Source organism: Oncorhynchus kisutch, unplaced genomic scaffold, assembly GCF_002021735.2.
Source record: "Oncorhynchus kisutch isolate 150728-3 unplaced genomic scaffold, Okis_V2 scaffold2956, whole genome shotgun sequence".
NCBI classification, from domain to species: domain Eukaryota; kingdom Metazoa; phylum Chordata; class Actinopteri; order Salmoniformes; family Salmonidae; genus Oncorhynchus; species Oncorhynchus kisutch.
Genome location: NW_022264901.1, coordinates 135,001 through 144,378, shown reverse-complemented (window position 1 = coordinate 144,378; position 9,378 = coordinate 135,001). Strand labels below are relative to the sequence as shown.

Sequence of the window (9,378 nt, the reverse complement as noted above, 5' to 3'; positions counted from 1 at the left end):
TAAAACAGGTGGTGACCATGTTAAAACTGGTGCCGACAATGTAAAACAGGTGGTGACCATGTTAAAAAAGGTGCTGACCATGCTAAACCAGGTCCATGTTAAACCATGTTGTGACCATGTTAAAACAGGCGGTGACCATGTTAAAACTGGTGCTGAAATGTAAAACAGGCGGTGACCATGTTAAAACAGGTGCTGACCATGTTAAACCAGGTCCATGTTAAACCATGTGGTGACCATGTTTAAAACAGGTGGTGACCATGTTAAAAAGGGCCCATGTTAAAAACAGGCCCATGTAAAAACAGGTGGTGACCATGTTAAAAAAGGTGGTGACCATGTTAAACAGGTGGTGACCATGTTTAAACAGGTGGTGACCATGTTAAACCAGGTGCTGACCATGTTAAAACAGGTGCTGACCATGCTAAAACAGGTCCATGTTAAAACAGGTGCTGACCATGTTAAAACAGGTGCTGACCATGTTAAAACAGGTCCATGTTATACCATGTGGTGACCATGTTTAAACAGGTGGTGGCCATGTTAAAAAGGGTCCATGTTAAAAACAGGCGGTGACAATGTTAAAACAGGCGGTGACCATGTTAAAACAGGCGGCGACCATGTTAAAACAGGCGGTGACCATGTTAAAACAGGCGGTGACCATGTTAAGGGTCCATGTTAAAACAGGTGGTGACCATGTTAAAAATGGCCCATGTAAAAAACAGGTGGTGACCATGTTTAAAACAGGCGGTGACCATGCTAAACAGTTGGTGACCATGTTAAAACAGGTGGTGACCATGCTAAAACAGGTCCATGTTAAAACAGGTGCGGACCATATAAAACAGGTGGTGACCATGTTAAAACTGGTGCTGACAATGTTAAAACAGGTGGCGACCATGTTAAAACAGGTGCTGACATGTTAAACCAGGTCCATGTTAAACCATGTGGTGACCATGTTAAAACAGACGATGACCATGTTAAAACTGGTGCCGACCATGTTAAAACAGGTGCTGACCATGTTAAACAGGTCCATGTTAAACCATGCGGTGACCATGTTAAAACAGGTGGTGACCATGTTAAAGGGGTCCATGTTAAAAACAGGCCCATGTAAAAACAGTTGGTGACCGTGTTTAAAAAAGGTGGTGACCATGTTAAAACAGGTTAAAACAGGCGGTGACCATGTTTAAACAGGCGGTGACCATGTTAAAACAGGCGGTGACCATGTTTAACACAGGTGGTGACCATGTTAAACCAGGTGCTGACCATGTTAAAACATGTCCATGTTAAACCAGTGGTGACCATGTTAAAACAGGTGGTGACCATGTTAAAAAGGGTCCATGGTAAAACAGGCGGCGACCATGTTAAAACAGGCGGTGACCATGTTAAAACAGGCGGTGACCATGTAAAAACAGGCGGTGACCATGTTAAGGGTCCATGGTAAAACAGGTGGCGACCATGTTAAAAAGGGTCCATGTTAAAAACAGGCGGTGACCATGTTAAAAACAGGAACAGGCGTGACCATGTTAAAACAGGTGGTGCCCATGTCAAACACAGGCGGTGACCATGTTAAAACAGGCGGAGAACCATGTTAAACAGGCGGTGACATGTTTAAACAGGCGGTGACCATGTTAAACAGGCGGTGACCATGTTAAACAGGCGGTGACCATGTTAAACAGGCGGTGACCATGTAAAACAGGTGGTGACCATGCTAAAACAGGTGCTGACTATGCTGAAACAGTTACTGATGTTGTTGATGTCATATTCTGTCTGCTCAGGTGAGCGCCTCACCTCGGTCTCGTCGCAGATGGAGAAAGTGAAACTCTGGAGGATCTCGACCATGGCCAGTTTGATCATGATCAGGGCGAAGCGCATCCCGATACAGTTCCTGGGCCCCGCCCCAAATGGCATGTACGTGTACGGATCAATAGACTCCTTGTTCTCCTTACTAAACCTGGACAGGGGGAGGGCAGACACATTACACACTTGTATTGTAGTTCATTTGTGGTTGTGTTATTGTTGTATAAGGTTGTGTTGTGGTTGGATTGTGGTTACGGTGCAGTCCAGTACCTCTCTGGTTTGAACTCCTCAGGGTCAGACCAGATCTCTGGGTCACGATGGAGGGTCCACGTGGGAACCAGGACAATGCAGTCTTTGGGGATGACGATGCCGTTGATCTCCACCGTCTTCTTGGCGACCCTCTCCAGTCGCGGGGCGATGGGGTACAGTCTCAGAGACTCGTTCAACACCCAGTCCAAATAGTCCATCTGCATCAGAGCTCGTACTGGATTGGAGCCTGCACCGTGGTTACATACAAATCAGTACCTCACCCCATCTGACACCGGGGATACACACACAAATCACAATATCTATCACCACACATTATCTATCTCCTCCTGCAGTTTGGTCATGGTGTGGGGATTATCTTGTTGGGGAACACAGTATCTATCTCCTCCTGCAGTTTGGTCATGGTGTGGGGGGTTACCTTGTTGGGCAACACAGTATCTATCTCCCCCTGAAGTTTGGTCATGGTGTGGGGGTTACCTTGTTGGGGAACACAGTATCTATCTCCCCCTGCAGGTTTGGTCATGACATGGGGGTTGGTTGCCAGGTTATAGGCCAGGAAACTCATAGTACTGCTGCTGGTCTCGTAGCCGGCGAAGATGAAGATCATGGCCTGAGACAATATCTCGTGATCAGTCAGTCCTGTGGAGGGAGAGAGGGAGAGGAAAGGAGGAGAGAGAGATTCCAGTTGTGTGTACAGTAGTTCCCAGGTTGTGTTGTTGTAACAATCGTTTCCAGGTGTTTGTTCGGCAGGTACCTTTAGTCTGTTCCTCTCCTGTCTTTGTGTCGCTGCCTTTCTGAGAGTCGATCATCAGCTGTAAGAAATCCACCCGATTCTGGAAGCAGAAAGACATGAGGTCAAATCTGTCCAATCACATCCAACACAAACAGATTCCACTGTATCTGAACCAATCACAACCAACACAAACAGATTTTACTGGATCTCGTCCAATCACAACCAACACAAACAGATTCTAATGGATCTCGTCCAATCACAAACAACACAAACAGATTCTAATATGAATGTAGATATTTGGGTCCCAATAATAGTATTTTTAAATTCCAACAAGATATCGATATGGACGTTTCATATTGATGTCCATTACTAGTTACGTAGGTTTAGTTATATAATAAATAAATACAGAATATTCCAATACAAATATAAATCATATTCTTATGGATCTGGTCCAATCACAACCATCACAAACAGGTTCTTATGGATCTGGTCCAATCACAACCATCACAAACAGGTTCTTATGGATCTGGTCCAATCACAACCATCACAAACAGGTTCTTATGGATCTGGTCCAATCACAACCATCACAAACAGGTTCTTATGGATCTGGTCCAATCACAACCAACACAAACATATTCTTATGGATCTGGTCCAATCACAACCATCACAACAGGTTCTTATGGATCTGGTCCAATCACAACCATCACAAACAGGTTCTTATGGATCTGGTCCAATCACAACCAACACAAACATATTCTTATGGATCTGGTCCAATCACAACCATCACAAACATAAACAAACAACATAATCAAATATAATATAAACATGTTTACAGTTGAGTTCCCAGCGTCACGTCCAGATTTGATCTTAGCCAGCGAGGCATAAAAGAAGTCTGTCACCGCAGTCGGGAAGAAAGAAAACTTCATCTTCTCCAAGATAGGACCAGTGAAGGGAAACAAAGCTGGAGAAGGAGAGGAGGGGAGGAGAAGAGGAGAGGAGGGGAGGAGGAGAGGAATGGAGGGGAGGGCGGGAGAGGAGGAGAGGAACGTTTTACAGAAAGTTTTAGTTTAGTTTATTAATTCGACCATTTTTAAAAAACAAGCACACATAAGACTGGAAAAAGCCATACATGCACATGAGTAAAACCATGGAGGATAACAGACAACACATTCTGGGACTTATTTCCATTGTTAAATCATGGAGGATAACACACTATACAGTCTGGGACTTATTTCCATTGTTAAATCATGGAGGATAACAGACAACACATTCTGGGACTTATTTCCATTGTTAAATCATGGAGGATAACAGACAACACATTCTGGGACTTATTTCCATTGTTAAATCATGGAGGATAACAGACAACACATTCTGGGACTTATTTCCATTGTTAAATCATGGAGGATAACACACTATAAAGTCTGGGACTTGTTTCCATTGTGTTCCTCTTGAGACAAGATGACTAGACAAGATCCAACACGGTATGGCTGTGAAATAATCAAACAAACACAGAGAAGAAGAACATCTATCTCATCAAAAACAGAGAAGAAGAACATCTATCTCATCAAACACAGAGAAGAAGAACATCTATCTCATCAAAAACAGAGAAGAAGAACATCTATCTCATCAAACACAGAGAAGAAGAACATCTATCTCATCAAAAACAGAGAAGAAGAACATCTATCTCATCAAAAACAGAGAAGAAGAACATCTATCTCATCAAAAACAGAGAAGAAGAACATCTATCTCATCATTCCAGTTACATCATAGGGGTTATTCATATGGGCACAGAGGACATTAAACATATTTTTACTTTGTTCATAAAGCTGTCCAGAGAGGACGTTGTATTTATAGTCAGAGGCAACTCATTCCATTCTGAGGCTCCAGTATACAAGAAAGTACCTTTCCCAGCATTACTCCTGAACCTGTGTAAGCACACATCAGCAACACCTGATCTGGTGTGCATCCACGAGGAAAGTAGTCACTTAGATATCTGGGCCCAGGACCATAAATACTTCTGTAAACCAAACCAAGTCTAATCTGGGAAACCCTAGCCTCAACAGGCAGCCAGTTTAGTTCCTGAAAGCAGCTCCTGCCTAAGTGAGTACGTGGACTCACATTCAACACTACCCTGATCAGCTTATTCTGGGCTATCTGGAGCTTCCCCTTCATAAGTTTAGGTAAGCCCCCAAACCAGGAAGTACTAGCATAGTCAAAATGGCATTGAATGAGGGCAGTGGCTAGCACTTTCATGGAGTCCTTATCAAGCAGCTTGGACTTTCTAGCCAAAAACTTAGTCCTGGCATTCACCTTCCCTAACACCTTATTGGCCATGCTCACACCTCCCAAGCTTCCATCAAGGATACATCCCAAGTAGCTAACAGAGGTTTGAGTAGTCAGCACCTCACCACCCTAACTCCACTCTGATTTTAGAGGACCTACTCAATTTAGGTCTGGATCCAAAAATAATTGCTTCAGGTTTTCCCTAAGTACAGATATAGCTTAATATCTCAAGCATCTTTCATATCATTAATATACAATAAAAACAGCAGAGGCCCAAGCACGCTCCCCTGCGGAACGCCACAACTAATTGGTTTTGCCTGAGACAGTGAACCATTAACCTCTACTACTTGCTCCCTTCCTGATAAATAGGACTTTACCCAGCCTAGAGGGATACTGCTTAACCCCAGTGCCTCCAGTTTGGAGAATAGGAGACAAGTGGTTAACTGTATCAAAGGCCTTCTGTAGGTCAAGCAGTATCATTCCACACAGATTTCCCTCATCAATCTCTTTCCTGATGAAGTCAGTCAAGTGAAGTAGACATGAATCAGTGTTTTCTAAAACACGACTGAAAATCATACATTAGAACCTGTTTGGGAATGGCGTGCCGTGCCGAGCACCTCGACAACATCCTCTGAAATTGCAGAGCGCCAAATTCTAATTAAATTACTATAAATATTTAACTTTCATAAAATCACAAGTGTAATACATCAAAATAAAGCTTAACTTCTAATCCAGCCGCCGTGTCAGATTTCCAGAAGGCTTTACTGCAAAAGCAAACCATGCAATTATCTGAGGACAGCGCCCCGCATACCAACACATGAAAAACATATTTCAACCAGAGCGACACGAAAGTCAGAAATAGCGATCTAAAAAATGCCTTACCTTTGATGATCTTCTTCTGTTGGCACTCCAAAGGTCCCAGTTACATCACAAATGGTCCTTTTGTTAGATAATGTCCTTCTTTATATCCATAAAAACATCAGTTTAGCTGGTGCGCTTCAGTCAATAATCCATCCAGTTTCCCTCCATCAAAATGCATACAAAATGAATCCCAAACTAATAAACTTTTCCAAACAAGTCAAACAACAGTGGAAGCCCTAGGAACTGCAATCAGGGAGTACTTGGGCTTATAATGATAGTACTAGCCATTGAAAATAGTGTAAGCTGAATATCTTTTTTGGGGGATGGTTTGTCCTCGGGGCTTTGCCTGCCATATCATTTAACAGTTTTAGAAACTTTAGAGTGTTTTCTAAATCTAAATCTACCAATTATATGCATATCCTACCTTCTGGGCCTGAGTATCAGGCAGTTTACTTTGGGCACGCTTCTCATCCGGAGGAGACAATACTGCCCCCTTTCCCAAACAGGTTTAACATATTCATACATTTGCTCATGTACAATTCTCTCCACGATTTTGATGTTGCATAGAGGATAGATACAGGCCTATAATTCCCAGGGTCAGACTTTATACCCTTCTTATACAGAGCTATACAAATTTATCGGATTAAAAAGTAAACTTTGCGTCCGTGTGTGTCTGCGCATGCGTGTGTGTGTGGTCTCACCGGCTAGGAGGAACAGTGGGTTGAACAGGTCGAACTTGAGCATCTTCTTGACGTTGGAGACAAAGGGGTCTGAAGGGTTGTTCAGAGAGTCAATGTCCACACTGAAAGCTGTGCTGGTGACCACGTCCATACTGTAGGGCCCAAAGAACCTGCAACACAACCACAACTACTGACCACCAACCACACAACTACTGACCACACAACTACTGACCACACAACCACTGACCACACAACTACTGACCACACAACTACTGAAAACAATGTCCACACTGAAAGCTGTGATGGTGACCACGTCCATACTGTAGGGCCCAAAGAACCTGTAACACAACCACAATTACACAACTTACTGACCACACAACTACTGACCACCCAACTACTGATCACACCTACTGACCACCCAACTACTGACCACAACAACACAACTACTGACCACAACCACACAACTACTGACCACCCAACTACTGACCACAACCACACAACTACTGACCACCCAACTACTGACCACAACAACACAACTACTGACCACAACCACACAACTACTGACCACAACTACTGACCACCCAACTACTGACCACAACTACTGATCACAACCACACAACTACTGACCACAACCACACAACTACTGACCACAACCACACAACTACAGACCACACAACTATTGACCACAATCACACAACTACTGACCTCAACCACACAGTTACTGACCACAACTACTGACCACTCAACTATTGACCACAACTACTGACCACAACCACACAACTCCTGACCGCAATCACACAATTACTGACCACACAACTACTGACCACACAACTACTGACCACAATCACACAGTTACTGACCACAACCACACAACTACTGACCACAATCACACAACTACTGACCACACAACTACTGACCACAATCACACATTTACTGACTACACAACTACTGACCACACAACTACTGATCACAACCACACAACTACTGACCACAACCACACAACTATTGACCACAACCACACAGTTACTGACCACACAACTACTGACCACAACCACACAACTGTTGACCACAACCACACAATTATTGACCACAACCACACAGTTACTGACCACAACTACCAACCACAACTACTTACCACAAAACTACTGACCACACAACTACATTGGCAAGACAAAGTATGTGAACCCTTTGGAATTACCTGGATTTCTGCATAAATTAGTTATAACATTTTATCTGATCTTCATCTAAGTCACAACAATAGACAAACACAGTCTTCTTAAATGAATAACACAAATTATTGTATTTTTCTTGTCTATTTTCAATACATTATTTAAACATTCACAGTGTAGTTTGGAAAAAGTATGTGAACCCCCCTAGGCTAATGTCTTCTCCAAAAACAAATTGGAGTCAGGAGTCAGCTAACCTGGAATCCAATCAATGAGACGAGATTGGAGATGTTGGTTAGAGCTGCCCTGCCTTATAAAAAACACACAAAATGTGAGTTTGCCATTCACAAGAAGCATTGCCTTATCTCAGAAGACCTAAGATTAAGACTACTGACTTGCATAAAGCTGGAATGGGTTACAAAAGTATCTCTAAAAGCCTTGATGTTCATCAGTCCACAGTAAGACAAATTGTCTATAAATGGAGAATGTTCAGCACTGTTGCTACTCTCCCTAGGAGTGGCCGTCCTGCAAAGATGACTGCAAGAGCACAGTGCAGAATGCTCAATGAGGTTAAGAAGAATCCTAGAGTGTCAGCTAAAGACTTACAGAAACCTCTTGAACATGCTGACATCTCTGTGGACGAGTCTACGATATGTAAAACAATAAACAAGAATGGTGTTCATGGGAGGACACCACAGAAGAAGATATATATACATATATATACATATAGAACCACCACAGAAGAAGATATATATACATATATATATACATATAGAACCACCACAGAAGAAGATATATATATATATATACATATATATACATATAGAACCACCACAGAAGAAGATATATATACATATATATAGATATAGAACCACCACAGAAGAAGATATATATACATATATATACATATAGAACCACCACAGAAGAAGATATATATACATATATATACATATAGAACCACCACAGAAGAAGATATATATACATATATATACATATAGAACCACCACAGAAGAAGATATATATACATATATATACATATAGAACCACCACAGAAGAAGATATATATACATATATATACATATAGAACCACCACAGAAGAAGATATATATACATATATATACATATAGAACCACCACAGAAGAAGACATATATACATATATATACATATAGAACCACCACAGAAGAAGATATATATACATATATATATACATATAGAACCACCACAGAAGAAGATATATATACATATATATACATATAGAACCACCACAGAAGAAGATATATATATACATATATATACATATAGAACCACCACAGAAGAAGATATATATACATATAGAACCACCACAGAAGAAGATATATATACATATATATACATATAGAACCACCACAGAAGAAGATATATATACATATATATACATATAGAACCACCACAGAAGAAGATATATATACATATATATACATATAGAACCACCACAGAAGAAGACATATATACATATATATACATATAGAACCACCACAGAAGAAGACACTGCTTTCCAAAAAACCAACATTTCAGAACATCTGAAGTTCGCAGAAGTGCACCTGGATGTTCCACAGCGCT

General features: G+C 41.6%; 1 pseudogene; it reads right to left on the bottom strand.

The window, feature by feature from the left end:
• Positions 1-1,733: 1,733 nt before the first annotated feature.
• LOC116352989 (cytochrome P450 3A27-like) overlaps positions 1,734-9,378 on the bottom strand; it is a 23,617-nt pseudogene continuing 15,972 nt past the window's right edge.